Raw genomic sequence first — 21,387 nt, forward strand, 5'->3', positions numbered from 1 at the left:
CGTGGAGACAAATGTAGTTATTCAGGCTTAAATAACTGAGGGTCAGCACCAAGATAATTGGGTAGCAGCAGTAGTGAAAAGAAGGATCAACGTTTCAAAGAAAATGAAGTAGGCTTTATAAGTGCTTGAAGGTGAGACCTAAATTTGGAGTCAGAAGACTGAGATCTGAGTCTCGGATGTATCATTATTATTAACTTAGTGACCTGGCCAATTTTTACAATGTTCATTAAAAAAAAAAATCTTGAACAGGTTTACTGCAAAGATTAAATGAGACAATTTATATATGATGGTATTTTTAAAACTCTAAAGCCTGATTGTAAATGTAAGATAATCATTATAATGTGTGAAATGTGAAAAAGGGGGGAGAATTAACAGTATCTCAATAGTTGAGCCATGCAGCCCAGGGAGTGAGGGGTTATTGACAGGAAGAGATTATTAAATGAGACAATGATGGATTCAAATTTGTTACTGTTGTATTTGAAGTAACTACGGAACTTCTGCATTGAACTATCCAATAATTAGTGGGTACAACTAAATTAGAATTAAGGAGATGAAGATTTGAAATAAATTTCCTCTGAGAAGGGCTAAGGATTAATTTTCTGACCACACACAGTCCTTCCTCCAGTCTTTTGAGTAAATAACTGACAATTGAACATTCTTCACTTTTCTCCCTTTCTTCCAATAAGAGCTGAAGCAGCCCACGTGACCCTGTGTCAGCTGGAATCTGGCTTCTTAGCATCTTCCAAACACATTGTACTTGGAATCACAGTCAGAGGTTAAAGTTCAGTTTGTGGACTTGGAAAGAAGACATCATCTACTTTAGCCTGAATTTCCCAATTGATCAGATAATTATCTATAATATATTGGTTGATGTCATGAGAATTAAAGTTGTATATAACTGGATTGCTTGACTTTTAACTGCTAGACCCTGGTAAGTAACAATGAAAAAGACATCATTCTTGCCCTCAAGGAGCTTTAAGTCTGATAGGAAGAGATCTGACATCTAAGCTTAATAAAATATAATTGTTCTGTTAAGACTATGTGATTGGGAGAGTGGGGAAAGGAGAGACAAAGAAGGATATGGTCAATTCCCCATTTCTAGAATGGGAGGCAAATATTTCAGAAAATTCTAGATTGTGTAGATGGAACTGTATCTTGAAAGACAGTGCTTGTGGGTGTACAACAGGGCAGGATGCTTGAGAAATAAAGCTGGAAGATCAACTGTATGGATGTGGGAAATATTTTGAAATAGCAGGTGTGATGGCATCTGCAAGTTGATCATTCTCTCTAGAGCTCAGGGGAGAGGTGAGTTGGAGCAGGCTGCATTAGAAGGGGTCATGCTGGAGTCATGCCCTTGGCGTGATGATGGTCCCTACCCCTGCCTTCCCCCCACTTCTGCCATCCCCACCTTGGTTTTCTCCTTCATTCTATAATGTATTCTCCTTTCATTCTGTACTGCAACCTTCCCCTCCACTCTCCCACTGAATCCTAAACCTAAAATGATTTGGAACCAAATTATGATTTGAAGGATTATATTACTGGTTCATATTGACCCTGCTGTGATACAATGATAGCTGTGGCCAAGGTTTATTTTGATACATTGAACAAAGTGAAGTCTTCTGAGCCTTGCTATTTACAGATTTAAAAGAAGCTGAAGAAAATAAAACATATTTTAACCCCTAGGAAATGAACAAATATGTGCCAGCTCATCCAAGCACAGTGTGACATGACTTATGTGGTACTGTAACCTAATGAAGCCTGAAGTCATTCAAAATATCGCATGCTCATAATCATTCAGATATATCGCTTGTTTGTGGTAGTGCCTGAAGACTAGCAGGCTCCCATAGAAAAGAAAACCTTTCTGATCTTCAGCCTCTCCTCATCATACACTGGATGCTGGGCTGCCAGCAGTTGCTCTAGTGCCTCAATTTCAGGTCCCTTCCCTCCATCCTCCCTTCCATCTAAATGATTCGTTCTTTCTTGTTATTTTCTTTAACTTCTTTATGCCTCCCTTCTCTTTGGTCTCAGTTATCTCACCGTGAGAGTAATTTGCCTATTAGCTTGTGAAAACTTGAGTTTGCCACGTCTTATTCTTTCACCCAATGGGAATGTCACTTGCTGTTTATGGTGACATCATAGCATCATAAAAAAATAGATTTGAAGTTGGAATATAGTCTAATTTCCCATAAATACAGAAGCCCTTCTTTTAATACATTTTATCTTTAGATCCTCAATAAGCATGAAACATTCTCAGCTTCCTATTCGCACAAGGTCTTTAAACATGGTAGCTTTTTCTGACCTAGATTCTAGACTACTGCTTCCATGTTTTAACTGAATATTGACATTTCCTTAGGTTACCTCCTTTCTGGGAATTGGGGGGCAGGCTTGAGTGGTAGTAACTCCTCTTATTTTGTTCTGCATAGTTCTGGAGTGGCGCATGGAAATGGCTGTAAACATTATAATCCAAGTAGACCTGTGACCCAGTACTGTATACCTGAAGCCCTTCATCCTGGCATGTGATACCCTGCATTGCACTCTGCCTGTTTCTTTTGCTGATATCAGCACTCCCAGGCCACTACTCACTCCATCCACTTGTCTGTCCTGACTCCACACAGTAGACATACAATGAGTGCTTGAGTAATACTTGTCAAAGGCAAAGGAGAGAGATGATAAATCTAAGAGGGTGTTATGCAAATGTTCTTTAAATTTTAGGTTGTGAAGTTAGTTATTTAAGTTCAAGGTACCTCCAAAGTGCCAACATATCTCCCCTTAAGATGTTCACTGCTTCACCTCCCTCGGTTCTTTTCTCAAATGTCTTATTCTCAGTGAGGTCTTCCTGACTACTCCATTTGAAATTGCCCTACACTTTTGTAGAACTTCTTATTTCTAGATAATAAAGGTTACATTTTTAATTTTTCTTTTTAACACTGATCTGATATATCGTATTATTAATTATTTATCTTCTCATTTATTTATTGTCATTCTTAGGCAGGGCTTTTACCTCTTCACTCCTCTGTTTCTAGAGTTCAGAACTGTGTTTGACACATGCATGGAAGGCCATTAACAAATGTTTTTGGAATGAATGGGAGAAAAAGTCACTCTGTCTTCATTCTGTCTGCTTCCTCCTTTTCTCTCTTCACTGGCTTTTTCCATGTCTTGAATCCATACACAGAACCCATTCTTCACAGCTCTACAGTTTCCAAGTCCTAGTTCCAACCATGCTCAGAGGCTGAGTAGCTGTTTCTCAGTCTGAATCTCAAATTCTCAGGTGAGAAATAAAATGGACACTGTTTTTATCAGGCCTATGTCCTGGTACAATCTACCGTGGCCAAGGGATCGGAGACACAAATCATCCACTGAGATTGTTGCCAGCATCTACTTGTCAGGGAGGAGGAAGTAATTCCAGGAAAAGGATAGTTGTGCATTGAGTGGGCACCAGGTATTCACAGTAGTTCAAGAGGCCTGAGGAATCATTTCCAAATCATTTAAATTTCCCAAATACTTTATTTATGTGTTTATTTGAAACCAACTCTCACTCTGTTGTCCAGGCTGGAGTACAATGGCAAGATCTTGGCTCACTGCAGCCTCCACCTCCCAGGTGGAGCAATTCTCTAGCCTCTGTCTCCCAAGCTGGGATTAGAAGCCCACGCCACCACATCTGGCTAATTTTTGTATTTTTAGTAGAAATGGGGTTTTGCCATATTGGCCAGGCTGGTCTCAAACTCCTGGCTTCTAGTGATCCGCCCGCCTTGGCCTCCCAAAGTGTTGGGATTACAGGCGTAAGACACCGCACCTGGTCAAATTTCCCAAATATTTTAAATGGATTCACAAAAGAGTGTCTTGTTCATCTTTGTATCCATAGCACCTAGAGAAATTCCCAGGAGACAGACCTCATGGTTTGAATTGCCTTTTTGCGTTATCTGATAGTTTCTGGTGTTTAGTAATGCCTTTGTTCTATTGATGATAATGGTAAGAATAGGGAAATTTGGTTATTTGATAATGATGTAGTAAAAGAAAAAGCTGAGTCAGAGTATTTACACGTATATAGTTGTAAAGAGGTGGTAATACTGTGTGTGTTGGCGGGGGAGATTTAAAACTTGACTTAGGAAAGAGCAATCCTTACTAAAATGTACAAAAATACTTGGTGAGCTAATGTTTTTGATGCAAGGGCTTGACTACAGGATAATAGCTTACAAGTTGTCCCCTGCTGTTTGGTAATGTTAATGGACAGGAAGTGAGTAATGATTTATAAAGTGGTGTTGGAGCTGTAGTTAACAAGGCTCCCTGACCACAGTGCAATGTGCAGAAGGAAGCAGCAGTTACAGCTCATGGAGGAGGGAAAAGGCTTTTCTTCATTGTTCCTACCTCATGCATTGTTCAGCTTCTAAGCTCCCTCCCCACTCCTTGTGTTTCCTGACAATACAGAGCCTAGGGATGACCTCTGAGGAAGGCTTTGTAGCAGGTTGTCAGATAAAATCTAGGATGCTCCGTTAAATTGGAATTTCTGCTGGGCGAGGTGGCTCATGCCTGTAATCCCAGAGCTTTGGGAAAGCAAGGCAGGCAGATGGCTTGAACCCAGGAATTTGAGACCAGCCAAGGCAAAATGCGGAGATCCTGTCTCTACAAAAAATAAAAAAAAAATGTAGCTGGGTGTGGTGGTGTGAGTCTGTAGTGCCAGCTACTCGGGAGGCTGAGGCTGGAGGACTGCTTTAGCCTAGGAGGTCGAGGCCACAGTGAGCTGTGATTGCACCACCCAGCTCCAGCCAGGGTGACAAAGCGAGACCTCATCTCAAAAAATAAATAAATAAATAAATAAATTTATTTCAGATAAATAGTGAAAAACTTTTTAGTGTAATTATGTTCCAAATATTGCATGGGGTAAACATATAAGAAATTGTTATTTGTCTGAAATTCAAACTTTAGTTGTCTTTTTATTGACTCACTCTGGCAACTCTACTTACAGCCCACATTGCTTCACAAGAGGCTATTAGTTCATGCAGATGCAAAAGTTCTTTTAGTTCATTCCTAGAAAGCTGGGGACAAGACAGACCTGCCAAAGAATAGAGGCTTAAAACAACGCTGAGGGAGAAAAAATGCTGTTGTTATTAAATACTCCGTGCTGATGTGATAGTTTAAAAGAGTGACACTATTTATGTGCCTGTGTTGGGAACGTGTGGACTATTTAAAAAAAAAAAACAACACAACAAATCACTCTACATTTAGAAGAGAAAACCTGGAAAATCACAGAATGAATGAGCCAGCAGGAACTAAAGATTCCTAGTTCAGGCTTCCTCATTTTACAGAAAAGGGAACTGAAATAACAGAGTCGAAATAGTCTTGGAGTCAGACCTGAAAAATCCAGGTGATATCATTTAATAATCGGGGGAAATGGATGAATGCTTCCCTGAGCTTTAGTTTTCTACTTCTGGTAGAGGGGAGATTGAAATGCTTACCTCAAAGAATTCTAGTGAGGATTAAATGAGTCAATGCTAACGCCCCCTGAACTGCTTTCCAGGGTGTCAATGCAAGTTGCTATGGGGCTCTCTCCCCAACAGGCTGGTCAGCTGCATGGCCTGGATGAGGTCTCCTCACGCCACCCATTGTGGCCGCACAACAATGTTAGCAGATAATTTAAGTCATCACTGGCCTCCGTCTATCACCAAAGCAGACTATAGAGCACTTTACTTCTGCTGGATAAATGATAAGCTTTCATATTTGACCCTGCTAGCCAAAAAATGTGGGGAAAGGGAAATAAACAATGGACGTCTAAAAAAGTCCAGAAACCAAACAAACAAAGAAAATTCTCCGAGTGGCTCTTTCTCTGAGACAGAAAGCGTGTTTCACTCTGGGAACTCTGCCTAAGTAATCTAGGCACCTTTTGTGAAGCAGGCATCTACTTTGTTGATGTTTCTCCCAAACTCCAAAACTTTGATTCTATTCAAATTCAGATATTTGTTTATCCTATCACGCCAGTTATTTTCCCCAAACTGCTCATTTTCACATCCTCTAAAGCCATGGTTCTCAAAATATTGTCCCTGAGCCAGTAGCAACAGCACCTGGGAACTTCTTACAAATGCAAATTCTGGAAGGCCAACGCAGACCTCCTGAATCAGAAACTGGATGCTGGGTTCAGTAATCTGTGTTTTCACAGCTCTCCTGGTGACTCTGATGCCGGCTAAAGCCTGAGAACCGCTGCTGCAGAACTTTACCTCCCAAGTCTTCAGGTCTGTCTACATCTTGTTGGTTGATAGCAATAGAGTGAAACTCTCTGTGTTTGTGTCCACTATATCTAATTACAACGTACGGGCTCTTGGGAATCGTTAAATGACAATATGGGAAGGGGAGACGTTCACATTCATTAAATACTGTTCTAAAATTATACCCGGAATGTAACTGAGAGAGGTATGACTGTGTGACGACATAGAGAGGTAATGCCATTAAAAGAAAGGCTCACTGCTGCTCACAGCTCCCTAAGAAATGAGAGGCAAGGCATGCAACTCAGGACCACGGAAGAGGTTCCAGTGCCAGGAAGCAGAAGTGGGAGTGAGGGGAAAGTTGAGGCTAGAGCCTTTATTGGGGTTTCTGCGGGAAAGGCAAGGCAGGGCAGGGTGAAGAGCTTAAGGTTGGCAGTTTCGATAATTTTAGGGGGTTTTGGGGCATAGAGGTGGTCTTTAGTTGCATGGATCTGTCCTTAGAGTGATTTAGGGGTGCAGAAATACTGGCTTTTTGTGTGAGAGCTAGACAAGGAAATGATTGAGGCGGTAGACTTGGGATTGGTTGGTGCTCTCTGGAGACCTCTGTTTTGTATAAGAATTGGCTGCTTCTGTGAGGTGAAGTCTCTCCCTGGCCAGCAAGCTTTCTGAGATATTAGAACATCATAAAATACAGAAAATAAAAAACATGCTTAAAACAAGTATGTGCCAGGGATTATACTAGAAAAAAAAATATATATATAATCTATTTTAAATAGATTATATATAAAAAATAGATTATATATATAAAATAGATTATATAAAAATAGATTATATAAATAGATTTTATATATAAATAGATTTTATATATAAAATAGATTTTATATATAATAGATTTTATATATAAAATAGATTTTATATATAAAGATTTTTATATATAAAATAGATTTTATATATAAAATAGATTTTATATATAAAATAGATTATATATAAGATTTTATATATAAAATAGATTATATATATAAAATAGATTATATATAAGATTTTATATATAAAATAGATTATATATATAAAATAGATTATATATAATCGATTTTATATATATAAAATCGATTATATATAATAGATTTTATATATATAAAATAGATTATATATAACATATTTTATATATATAAAATAGATTATATATAAAATAGATTTTGTATATTTTATATATTTTATATATAAAATGAATTTTGTATATTTTATATATTTTATATATAAAGTAGATTTTATATATTTTATTTATATATAAAATCTATTTTATATATTTTATTTATATATAAAATCTATTTTATATATTTTATTTATATATAAAATCTATTTTATATATTTTATTTATATATAAAATCTATTTTATATATTTTATTTATATATAATAGATTTTATATATTTATATATAAAATAGATTTTATAGATTTATATATAAAATAGATTTTATAGATTTTATATATATAAAATAGATTTTATAGATTTTATATATTTTATATATATAAAATCTATTTTATATAAATAAAATATATATTTTATATATAAAAAATAGATTTTATATATATTTTTTATATATAAAAAAATAGATTTTATATATTATATATAAAAAAATAGATTTTATATATTTTTATATATATAAAAAATAGATTTTATATATTTTATATATATATAAAAAATAGATTTTATATATTTTATATATATATAAAAAATAGATTTTATATATTTTATATATATATAAAAAATAGATTTTATATATTTTATATATATATAAAAAATAGATTTTATATATTTTATATATATAAAAAATAGATTTTATATATTTTATATATATAAAAAATAGATTTTATATATTTTATATATATAAAAAATAGATTTTATATATTTTATATATATATAAAATAGATTTTATATATTTTATATATATATAAAATAGATTTTATATATTTTATATATATAAAAAATAGATTTTATATATTTTATATATATAAAAAATAGATTTTATATATTTTATATATATAAAAAATAGATTTTATATATTTTATATATATAAAAAATAGATTTTTATATATTTTATATATATAAAAAATAGATTTTATATATTTTATATATATATAAAATAGATTTTATATATTTTATATATTTTATATATATATATAAAAAATAGATTTTATATATTTTATATATATATATAAAATAGATTTTATATATTTTATATATATATATAAAATAGATTTTATATATTTTATATATATATATAAAATAGATTTTATATATTTTATGTATGGCCTGGATGAGGTCTCCTCACGCCACCCATTGTGGCCGCACAACCATGTTAGGAGATAATTTAAGTCATTACTGGCCTCCGTTTATCACCAAAGCAGACTATAGAGCACTTTACTTCTGCTGGATAAATGTGTATATATATATACATATATATAAAAAATCTATTTAATCAATTCAAACTTGGCTGTGAGTAATGTGTGTATGTATGTCCCATCCCTCCCCCTCAGACTATGAATGCAGATTAGCAGCTGTGACTCCCCTAATAGCTGCCCCCTCCCAGGTGTAGTCCCTTTAACCCTAATGAGCTTGAGAAACTTCCCAGTTCAGTTCTCTCCAGTTGTTGCCAGCCTTCAAGTTTCATATAGTTCCTAGGAGAAAAACTAGACTCTGCTATATAGCTTTATAAGTTGGAAGAGCTTTTAAAGTCAAACTAGTCTTACTTAAATCTCTGCTACACCATATATATATATAAATGTGTATATATAATAAAAATATATTATGTATGTGTGTATATATATAAAATCCCATTTCATATCAAAATCCCATTCTCATAACAGCCCTATGCAGTTGGTTTTGTCCTACCACAAATAATAAAACTGAAGTTCAGAGAGGTCAAGTAATTTGTCTAAGCTCACACAGCCGCAAGTGGTGGAGCAGAGATTTAAGTAAGACTAGTTTGACTTTAAAAGCTCTTCCAACTTATAAAGCTATCTGGCAGAGTCTAGTTTTTCTCCTAGGAACTATATGAAACTCGAAGGCTGGCAATGACTGGAGAGAATTGAACTGGGAAGTTTCTCAAGCTCGTTAGAGTTAAAGGGACTACAGCTGGGAGGGGGCAGCTATTAGGGGAGCCACAGCTGCCAATCTGCATTCATACTCTAGGTGGGGGAGGGATGGGAGATACTTACACACATTTCTCACAGCCAAGTTTAAAACAATTTAAATGAAGCAAAGTATTCAATTAGAGATGCTTGAGGAAGCCAGGCACGTATCATCTGTGTCAGCAGCAAAGGAGAAGAAAATATTTAGCCTTTGCAAGCTGTGACCACTTCAGCACTGTATGATGATGTTGCCTCACGGAAGAGCAAAAGAATACATCCAATACCTTAGAGAGATTAATTTCCCCAGGAAAAAAAAAAGAAAACAAAGGAAGATCCTCTGATTACATTTAAATATTTCCTTGCCAGTGCTTGGGGGAATTCTGACATTCCTTCTAGCAAAGGAAAGCTTTTGTGCCTGGGAAAAAGGTGATTAGGGCACCGTGCCTGGGAGGATAGAGGTAAGGGAGGGGTGAAAGGGAGGAAGGGGTGTTTCAATAGCAGCACAGGTGCAACAGTTTGAACTGAGTGATGGCCTTACAAATGACCCTGGCACAGAGCAGAGGAAACCCAAGGAGAAGATTAATTGAATTACAGCTACAGTATGTATGTATGCATTTTATTTCTGTTCTAGAGTCTAAATGGATTGTGGGGCTGGCTGACCAGCTGGGGTAAGGTCAAAATATTGAGGAAATGGGAGGGGATATGGATGAACAATTTTCTTGATGAGGAACAAACCCTTAGCTTGTTTGCTTTTGTCTAGAACATTTTGGAGTCTGAAAAGGCTCAGTTTATAACCTCCTTTATCTAAGTGCAGTCTGATTATTTTTCATGCCAGGATATGACCAGTACCTGAGGTTTTGGCTTTAAGACTATGGAAGGTAAATTGGGATAAGGAGAAGAACATTGGCTTTATAACCCAATTTCTCACTTTCCAGGAGAGCTTATGGTAGAATTTTTTCTTTAGAACACTGAAAATATAATTTACATTTTAAGAAAGTTAATATCCAATTTACTACAGAGGTAATGTACACCCAGTGCCTCAAATTCATCTTGCATATAGTAAGCCTTCAACCCGGGAAGACTGACCACCCTGTCCCTTGCTTTAACAAGTGTTTAAGAGAAAATATGGCATATTAGAAGGACTGTTACTAAACTGGGTGACTAATGAGTGGTGTGTCATCAAACTATGCAATCTTCAACACTTCATTTTAGCCTCTCTGAGACTTGGCTCAATTGTGTCTAATAGCCCCTCCATCTGTCTTCTGGGAGTCACCCTCGCACAGCAGTTCCTCTCCGCTTCTTCTTGTAAGCCTGTGCATGGTTGCTAATGCTGTGGTGTAGTGAGATCTTGCCGGCCAGCCCCAGCAGCATTCTGCCCCTCACCACTCAGTGAAGTTTATATAAACTTGCAAGGTATGTGTTTCACTGTGACTTTGATGACCCATACTGAGGGACCACAGAAAGCTCTGTATCTGCCCTGCCTATTTAACAACTATTGTGAGGAGCCCATAAAATAAGTGAAAACCACTTATAAAGTGTAAAGTGCTGGACAAATATTCATTAAATCTTTGTACCTTTATTCCTATAGCCCTGAACAATTTATCTTCCCTTTCAAAAAAACTTGTTACCTTGCATATTTTACTTCATTTAGTCTTACCAAATCCCTTTAAAGTAAAGAGCTAATTGCTTGGTTTAATAAACTTCTCCTTTCCAGTAGTCTATTAGCTAGTTTGTCCTTTATAAGTTGTGCAAAGTGACAGCAGAATTGACTTTGAGGCCTTCCAAGGGTTTTCTACTTAAAGTCTTTCCTAGGGAGCCTAACATCAAAAGTATAAAGGAAGGAGGGAATAGCTTTTCATTTCAAAGGCATCACACTTTGATAAGGTTTTTGAGGAAATAAAAATAAAATTAATGAAAACAGTGGGCTAGAGTCTGATCTCTGAGCAATGTTTTTCTTAGGTTCATACAGGCCTCCAGAATTCTAAACTAGTAACTGAATGAAGGGATTCTTTAGAAGTGTCTCAGTTCATGCATCTAAGACTCCCTGGGACTATAGCTCTGCAATTTACATGGAAATCATCCTGCAATTTAGGACACATTGCTTGGGAGAATCTACATGTCTACTCTGCACGGCATTATGTTTTATTTATGCTGGTAACCATACTAGTGCTGTATTATGTAAGAATAACCCAGTGATTTTTATTTCCCATTAGAACCCTATGGGCTTTAATTCATCACCATTCTCTACTAGACTTTAGATCATTTGACAACAGAGTGCCTTTGCCTATTTCACAGCTTCATTTCCAAGGCTCAGCACAGTGCTTGGTGTAGAGTTGGCCAATAAATATTTATTGAGAAGCTGAGTAAATGCAAGGTTTTAGTAAAAGGATGCATAGAAACTGGATGATACTCTGAGGGCAGATGTATCTGCACATCTTAGAATTCCAAGTTCCACTTTTTTGTTCTTCTCAACAAGCATGATATAGATTGTATGCTTATCTGATTCTGTTATGAAATCTCATTGTCACAATGGTGTCAAAAGTACTGAGAGTATTATAGGCTGCTCCTCATCCCTTGGAAACATCCCATGACTATAGTTCCTCGCCTGACTACGAATTTATCTGCAGCAGAATTTAAGTAGGGTAGGATCTCACTAAATCTCCAAACTAATATTTCTTCAAGGACTATCTCGTGTTAAGTGGGAGTGTAGAGCTGGGGAGTGGATGAGTTGGGATTGGAAAATGAGAAATGGGAATAGGAGCAACATAAAGATAACTCTGGAAAAGAAATCCTTGACTTGCACTGGGTGTGAGAAGGGAGAAAAATGATAAACTTTTAGACCACAAAAGCAGGGATCAGGGTTGAGAAGTAATGTAATTGATAACACATATTTACATTTTTCTATCTTTAAGAACAACTAACATGTTACAACTAGTCATCATAAAAAGTTTCCATTGTTTTAAGGAAAACAACATGTTGCATTATGGAATCACAAAACAGCAGAGCTGGAAAGAAAATTTGAGACCACTTAATTTGGTTCGTTAATTTTATTGTTGAAGGAACCAAGCATTTCCTAAAGATCTTTATGGACCTTATTTCTATTTTGCCTCCCATATTTATTTGGAAATTGTGTGGAATGCTTGGGATTATGGTGACTAATGCTTATGATTAGTTATACAGCGAGGAGTTCAAACACAGTCCACGGTGACAGTTAACACATTGAACTGGATTGAGACAATCTGATCACTGAGTAGACAGTCATTTTACTGCCTTCCCAGAAACAGTAAGCACCTTATAGGACACTTTTCTAAAATAATCCTTAAGAACCTCTCCTATAAAACTCACACGTTGTTTTACTGAGAAGAATAAATCAGATGTCCGAAAGAATAGAACTAATTTTTGATTTTGGTAGCAACAACCCAAGATGTCTTGTGTTCTTAAGTCAATTTCCCCAAGACTATTTTATTCTCAATATAATCAGCATTTGGGGGGGGGATATTCTTTGAAATATTCTAAATGTTAAATATACAAGAAATATTTTGCATTGTGCTTCCCTGTTTCCATAAGCTAAATCTTTCAAAATAACTCTCTGAAATGATATCCTATCATTCTCTCATTTAGATACTATATCAATCTAAACTGATTAGAATCATCACAACTGCCCCCAACACAGTTGTCCTCAACTAACAATGGCACTTGGAAAAGCCTACATTTCATTGATGGCTAATGTCCTCACTAGTGCAAAACAGTAGCTCTTCTAGTCACAAGACTTTATTCCACATTGCATAAAATTCTGGGAGTCTCTGTGGTATATGCATACTGAATCAGGGTTAGCTTTAATAGAATTTCTGTTTATGACCATCAGGATTAAGAATGTAAATTGATGCTAACTGCATGACTGACATCTAGTGGATATATGCCAGTGGTGCTGTTTATAACCATGCTTCCTCCCCTCAACCTGCCGTGGCAGGCATGCTGTATAATGGCCCTTCAGAATATTATCCATACGGGGGAAAAAAATCACATTGGAAGAAATCATTGTCTTAAAAACAGAGTTATGTCATTATATATTACTAAAATAATAGGACAAAAAACCTGCAAATACAGAATATTTACAGAGATTTGAAAGAATATATAGTAGCTTGGAGTTAAAAAAAAAAAAAAAAAAAAAAAAAAAAGACCAGATATCAAAATTTAGTTTGTTTAGTTTGTTGGAAAGAATTGAAATACATTGACATGTAAAAGCTTGTGTAATATACAAATATCCACACAGAATTGAAATGCTTAGTATTATATCTTATCTTTGTTTTTTTGACATTAACTTTTATGCTTGAGAGATACACAGAAAAGGGTTTAGTCTACTTATTGATATGAACTAGCACTTGTGATTGTGGTAAAAGTATTAAAACTGCTACTATTCTGAGAATCAAATATTGAGAATCAACAATTAGAATAAATTTTACACAATTTGTATGTTTCTTTTACTTACTGGGAAATTTTATTATTACTATCAAAAATAGACAAAAGGGTTGATCATACCAATAAGAAATTTTAAGCACAAAATGTTTTTTCAAAAAGTGAATGTTTTATTGTAACTGAGGTACTGGAATTCAGATGATTATATAAATATAATGTAGATTATAGAGTCAAAATCTGAATGTTAGGAAAAAGTCTGGGCACTTATTCAAGAAATTATTAGCTGTAGAGAAACAACAGATGGGACAATGTGAAAATACAGCAGTTTGTTTCATAGATTGCCATTCTTGGAGAAAGTAATTTTTAGTTGCCAATAATAAAAGATGCTTTGAAATGCCATCTCATGGATTTTTAAAAATTGTATGTTTTCTTATGGAAGTTTTCTTTAGTATAAATTACGTTCCCCAGTCCATTCTTTCTCTTAAAGTATGTAAAATTTCAAGCAGAAATACAGCATTGTTTTAAAGGGCATCTTCCCAGTGAGAGCAGGACAGCTGTGTACATTGCATTGTATGGGACACTCTTGCACAGTATAACAGTACTGCATAATAAGGAAAAGTCATGCTGCTTATGACTCGTGGCAGACGGCTTATGCTTCTCTTTTTGAATATCAGATAGACCTTATTCTGGATCGTTTAGATCAGTCTTTACCTTAGGAATGGTCAGAGTCAAGTTGGCCCTGGTGGACCTTCTGCCAGTAGATGTAAATAAATGACAAAAGTCAACAGAAATTTTATAAGCAATTTCACACTGGCTGGGAAGGAAAAGACTGGAAGTTTTCTAACTGTGTTTTTATATATATATTTATGCATTGATACTGAGAAAAGCTTCCTTGTGATGATGTGATTATTATAAATAAGGCTGATTATGATCATACTTAAATTACAAGGTCCTAATCCCCATCACCACCTCTGCCCCAGCTCCCCCAAGTAAACCACTGTTCTGGTTTCTTTCATCATGTATTAATGTTGCCTGTTTCAGAATTTCATATAAATGGAATATGATGCTCATCTGTGTTACGTGACATACATTAACCTTTTTATTGCCAAATAATATTCCTTTCTTCCTCAGTGAGAGTGCCGCCCACCCCTCCGCCCCCAGAATATCAACATTGTAAAACAAAGCACATGAAGTAGTTTTAGAATTGTCACAACCAGGACAACACACACACACACACACACACACTCTCTCTCTCTCTCACACACATATTAAACTTACAAAAAAGACTTCAGATCTGTTTGCAATTCTACACCCCAGAGTTGGGGTTGGGTACAATTGCAAACAGACCTGAAGTCTTTTTTGTATGTATAATGTCAAACTACTGTGAATATTTTGAATGTAAAAGTCAAAATACTGTGTTCAAAAATTACTTAAATTAATTTTCTCAAGTGTGATTGTTATTCAATTGAAATAGAGTTCAGTTGAATTTAATTGTTTGTTTGAATCTAGTTTTAGTTTTGTCTTTTCAACAGTTGCTTTAAATATATATAGAACCTTAACAGTATCATGTATTCAGCACAGGGTTGGATTTTGCTTTATGAACCAACTTGAGGATATTTTTCTTATTAAATCAATTAAATAAATTCACATTTGTTACTTCAACTGATGTGTTTTCAACTTTTGTTATAATATAACTTCTGTGGATATTGTTTAGTATTTGTTGTGTCTTTGCTATTTAAAATTTTCTTCAATTCTTAGGATTTGGAACTTTTGTTCCAGTGGTTAACTTTTTACTTAATATTTTTACCATTTGCTATGAGAGCTGTCGTTTTAAATGATGTATTTTGACTCCTGTCTAATAAATATACAAGTGAGACAGCCAATATTTTTTTAGTTGCATTCTTTCTCTTTTGTGAGAACAAACCATACTTACATATGACATTATTCAGAGCCTCATTCTTGTTTTGTTCTTAGATCTACAAATAAATACAATGCTTATTGTTAGGCCTTTTCCTAGGTATCTGCTATAACTTTTCAATGTATAGATTCACTTTCTCTTTTATTTCTGGAAAGTTTTTTTTGTTTACAGTTTTTAAAATTCCCTCCCTCCCTCCCTCCCTCTCTCCCTTCCTTCCTTCCTTCCTTCCTTCCTTCCTTCCTTCCTTCCTTCCTTCCTTCCTTCCTTCCTTCCTTCCTTCCTTCCTTCTTCAATAACATTTAAGTTGGCTCTTCTTTACCTGAATTACACTGTAACCACTTTCTGAATTTTTTTTTCTCTGTTTAGAAGAAAATATCAGTTTTATTTTCTTGGATGTCTTCCCTTTTTTTATTCAATACTCATTACTATTTAAATTTGAATCTGTTATCCCTTTAGCATCTTATAATTTCATCTTTATTTCTAATATTATTTTGTTTTATTCTATTTTTATCTTAAATTCAGTCTATTCAATTATACATTATACTCTCCTTTGTCCCTTTTTGTTTTTAACTTTAGAATTTATGGTTCCAAATTATTTTTTATATCCCCAAATACTTGTTTAAGGATATATAATTTAGTATGAATTGTTGTATTACCATTTCTTCTGTGTAACTGTTGTATTTAGGGAAGAATTGTCATCAACTCATTCTTTTGGGTCATATTTTCTGTTTCCTATGTTTAGTAGTTACGCACGAAATTTTTTTTTTTTTCTATTTCTGTGCACTGTGGACAGAGTCCTAGGACAGGAGCCCTTTTTCTGTCAGTTCAGTGAAATGCAGTGTATTTAATGTATGATATTGGTGGTGCGAAGGGAGAAGCTTTTCTACTTCTCTGCACTGCCCTATCTCCAAGAGGTGCCACCTTTTCACGATTAATCTGATTTTCCCAAGAAGCAAAGATGCTTTGAGATTATCACTTCTAATCGTGATCACTTTATAACCCCTTTTCCAAAGACAGTGTTGGGAATGACCAAGTTTCAAACTTTTGTTCAGTTTTTATCATTTAGTGTTAGACTTTCTCTTTTTCTCTTTATGGGAGAGTATTTTTTGGTGTCATTTTAGTTCTTTTTCCCACTCTGCCCACTCAAAAGTTTGCAGTTAGTAATGAGAGCTCTGTTGGATTTTTTTTTTTTTTAGTATACTTATAGGTTATTGAAATTCATGGTATTTTTAAATATCTTAGTCTTGTGTGGTTTTATTTACACTATTTGGCGATTTGATGTTTCCGGGCGGGGGGAATAGTGTGTGTGAAGACTTGGAATCAAGTGAATGGCACCATCCTAAAGGCTTAGAAACTCCTAGATGTCTTTTTGCTATTGATTGCTGATTTGATCTTTTTAGTCATAAAACATACACTGCATGATTACAATCTTTTCAAATTTTTGAAGCTTTTTGTGGCCCAGCATATAATTTACATAGGTGAATACTCCATGTGCTACTGAACAGAATATGCATTCTGCCATTATTGGGTATAGTGTACCACTGACATTTGTTAACCAGGTTCAGTTGTTTAACTGATATCTTTAATATAATTATTGATTTTTTTTGCTAGTTTTTCTAACAATTCTAGAAAGATAAGAGAGAGCATCTCCAAATGTAATTGTGAATTTGTCTATTTCTTCCTCTATTTCTTTAGTTTTTGCTTTATGCATTTTGGAGTTTTATTAGATCCATGATATTATTAGGTTTATTTACATTTAGGATTGTTAGTGTTTCTTGATTAATTGACTCCTGATTATTACGAAATGATCTCTTCAATTCATGGCAATACTTAACTTATTTTTTTTTTTTGAGATGGGGTCTTGCTCTGTCACCCAGGCAGGAGTGCAGTGGTACAATCTCGGCTCACCGCAACCTCTGTCTCCGGGTTCAAGCAATTCTCTGACCTCAGCCTCCCGAGTAGCTGGGACTACAGGCACACACCACTACTCCTGGCTAATTTTTGTATTTTTAGTAGAGACAGAGTTTCACCATGTTGGCCAGGAAGGTCTCAAACTCCTGACCTCAAGTGATCCGCCTGCCTCAGCTTCCTAAGGTGCTAGGATTACAGGCACGAGCCACTGTGCCCGGCCAGCAATACTTATCTTGAAGTATACTTTGATATTAATATAGGTACTCCAGCTTTCTTATGATTAATAGGTATGTGGTATGATTTCATCCTTTTTGCTTTTAGCCATGTTGTACTTTAACCTTTTGTGTATTTTGTACTTTTAATAATTTTGCATTTAAAATTTAGTCCTTGGATACAAAATCAGTAGAAAATACGTTTTTATTAGTACTCCAGAGAATAAGAATTAACGAGGATTTCTTTTCTTTTGAATTGGTTTTAAGTATGGAATAATTGTCTTCAAAGTTATAAAAAGTGACTAGTGATGTTTATAAAATGTTATCAATTTTTGCCTTGACAAATAGGTAAGTCCAAAAGCTTTTGGAGAGGCAGGGAGCAGTAGGAACTATTTGAAAAAAAAAATTTTTTTTTCTAGATTTGATATAGAAATACAAAAAAACCTTAAACCAACAGTTACATCAAAGATCCATGACAAATGAAATTTGGTGATTAAATATACATATTTTCTGATTTTAATGCTAGTTGAGAGAAGAGAAAAATAGCAAGTAGAAGCAGAGAATGTGATCATTGGAAGGGACCTGGGAAATTCCTGCTTCATCCATTTAGCAAACTTAGGAGCACAACACGTTCCAGTACTAGGATCTTGTGTGAGCTTGTGTGAGTTTCACTCTGCATTTTGGTATATTTACTACCTGTGGGATCTTGGGTAGATTGTGTAACTGATTTGAAATTGAATTTCTTCTATAAACTGGGGATAATATTGCCTTACTTCAATTCAAGGATTAATATGAAGATAAGTAATACAAAGAGTACAAAGGACCACACAAATACAAATTATTATTATTATTTTTTGCAGTTGAGAAAGAGGCACTGGGGGAGGATACATGCTCTAAGATTCTGCAGTTTATAACCAACAGGCCCAGAGTTTAGGTTTTCAGAATCCTAGTGGTGTGTTTCTTCTGTTATGCCAAAAAGAAGCACATATCAAAAAGGCAAAAAGCATGAGTTGTGGGGATATTGGCATGATCAGTTTGCTTCTGAGGGAAGATAAGCATCACTACTTTCCAGAGATTCCGCTGGAAATGATATAGAAGATGCTGAGGAATTCAACATGATGATGGAAGGAAGCATTTATAGTAATGCTGAGAACAGAAAAAAGACCTGAGATGGAAAATTTGTAAGCTTGTTTTTCAATTGCAGCTTCATTATGTGAATAAACTATACCTAGTTTATTTTTGGTTTAATACAGTAGTTCTTTTATGAAACCATGAAAGAATTCTAATCAGTATAAACTTGCATTTTAAAACTCCTGTGAATCAGTCAAAACGTCATCATGTCAACGTCAATTCTTGAGTCAGTAGTATTGCTGTTTCTGAACCAGCTTCCCTATTCAAATTCAAATCTACATTGTGTGGTTAGGCAGCTGTAAAGAAGACTGCTGTTATATGATGTCACATGATAAAATAAAGTACTTCCCATGTCATTAAAACATTAAAAAATAAAGTTCATTCTTAAAAAAATAGAGTTGGATTTTGTTATTTTATCCAGTTTGTTAATGCCTGCCTTTTAACTGGAATGTTCAAGACCACTTACGTGTAATTTAAATATCAATATGGCTAAATAAAATCTATTGTGTGCTATTTTTAAAAATTTTTCTCATTTTGATGTTGCTGATGTTACTCTTTTTGCTTTCTTCCTTTCTCTTTTGTGTGCATGTCTGTATTCCATTTTATATCCTTTATTGGCTTTATATTTAACTGTTTTTAGTTGTTTCCCTAGGGCTTAAAATATTCCTCTTTAACTTATTACACTCAGTTTTCAAATGAGCTATATCATTTTAAGTATAATTTAAGAAAATTGGAATTGTATATTTTATTAGTCCATTCTCACACTGCTATAAAGAAATACCTGACACTGGGTAATTTATAAAGAAAAGAGGTTTAATTGGCTCACAGTTCTGCAGGCTGTACAGGAAGTATGGCTGTGGAGGCCTCAGGAAACTTATAATCATGGCAGAAGGGGAAGCAGGCACTTCTTACATGGCCGAAGCAGGAGGAAGAGAGCAAAGCAGAGGTGCTACACACTTTTAAACAACCAGATCTCTTGAGAACTCACTTACTATCAGGAGAACAGCAAGGGGGAAAACTGCCCCTATGATCCAATCACCTCCCACCAGGCCCCTCCTCCAACACTGGGGATTACAATTTGACGTGAGATCTGGGCAAAGACACAAATCCAAACTATATTTTTTTCAACCTCCCATTTATGTTTTTGTTGTCATTTATTTTATTTCTACATATGTTATAAGTTACTCTTGTTTTTTTCTTTAAAGTCATATATTTTAAAAATCAAAATCTTTTATATGTATGTATGTATTTTATTTCTAGCATTCTTCATTCCATCATACATGCCCACATTTTTACCTGCTTTCATTTCTTTTTAGCCTAACAAACTTTCTTTAACATTTTTTGTAGTACAGACCTGCTAGTTACAATTTCTCTCAGATATTGTCTATTTGAAAATTTCCCTATTTCGTCATCATTTTTCAATGATATTTTCACTGGATATAGAATTTCACATTTTTAAAAAATTAAGCTGGTTAGATAAGTTCTTCCACGGTCTTCTGGTACACATTGTGGATGTGAAATTAGTGATATTTTTATAACTTTTTATAAAAAAAATTTCTCTGTGTGTTTTACTACTTTTTCCTTTTGATTTTTAGCATTTTGATTATTCTTGGGCCTTTTTTTAAGATTCTTGAATCTGTGGATTAATATTTTTATGATATCTGAGAACATTTTAGCTATTATATCTTCAAATATTTTTCCACCCCAGTATTTCTCTTCTCTGCTTCTGGAAATCTAATTATATGTATGTTAGACTGTTAGATATTTTCCTACCAGTCACTGAGGCTTTGCTTATCATTTTAGGCTTTTGTTCGGTGTTGTTAGTGTTGATAGTTTGTATTGCTCTGTGTTCTAGCTCTACCAGCTATCTTCTACTGAAGTTTCCAATCTGCTGTGGAGTGCAACTAGTGAATTTTTCATACCAATTTTTTTTGTCAGATCTAGAATTATAGTTTAATATCTAAAACAGTTTTCATTTCTCTACTGAGAAATAACTTTTCTACATTTCCTTTAAATCCTTAAACATATTCATAATAGCTTCTAAAAATTTCTTATCTGCAAATTCAACATTTTTGTTATCTGTCGGTCTGCTTCTATTGAAGAATACCCTCCTTTCCTAGTATGAGCCATCTGTTTATGCCTTTTTACATGTCCAGTCATTTTTAATGGTGCTGGGAAGCAAGGATACTGCATTGTCAAGAGTCTGAATTTTATAGTATACACCTAAATAGTGTTGATTTCTGTTCTGATAGGTAGTTAATTTACTGGTATATCAGCATGATCCTTTTGAGAGGATCTAACCCTAATGTCTGGGACTTTGGGAGTTTCGTTTGAATGCCTGGGCTATTCATTGAGATCTCAACAATTTGACTTCTCAGAAGTCCTTTGTCTCCTGGTACGATACAACCTTCATAAGTACCATTCTGCTCACAGCTTCTATCATTTTTTCTTCTTGATCTTACAGAGTTCTGGAA

General features: G+C 34.6%; 1 long non-coding RNA gene across 3 annotated transcripts in view; it reads left to right on the top strand.

The window, feature by feature from the left end:
• The first annotated feature begins 9,422 nt into the window (after positions 1-9,422).
• Positions 9,423-21,387, top strand: part of LOC126949680 (uncharacterized) — a 206,056-nt gene continuing 194,091 nt past the window's right edge. For all 3 annotated transcript variants that reach the window (XR_007723878.1, XR_007723880.1, XR_007723879.1), the window contains exon 1: positions 9,423-10,738. This is a non-coding gene — a long non-coding RNA (uncharacterized LOC126949680). The remainder of the gene's footprint in view (positions 10,739-21,387) is intronic.

The sequence above is a fragment of the Macaca thibetana genome, chromosome 1, assembly GCF_024542745.1.
Source record: "Macaca thibetana thibetana isolate TM-01 chromosome 1, ASM2454274v1, whole genome shotgun sequence".
Lineage (NCBI taxonomy): Eukaryota > Metazoa > Chordata > Mammalia > Primates > Cercopithecidae > Macaca > Macaca thibetana.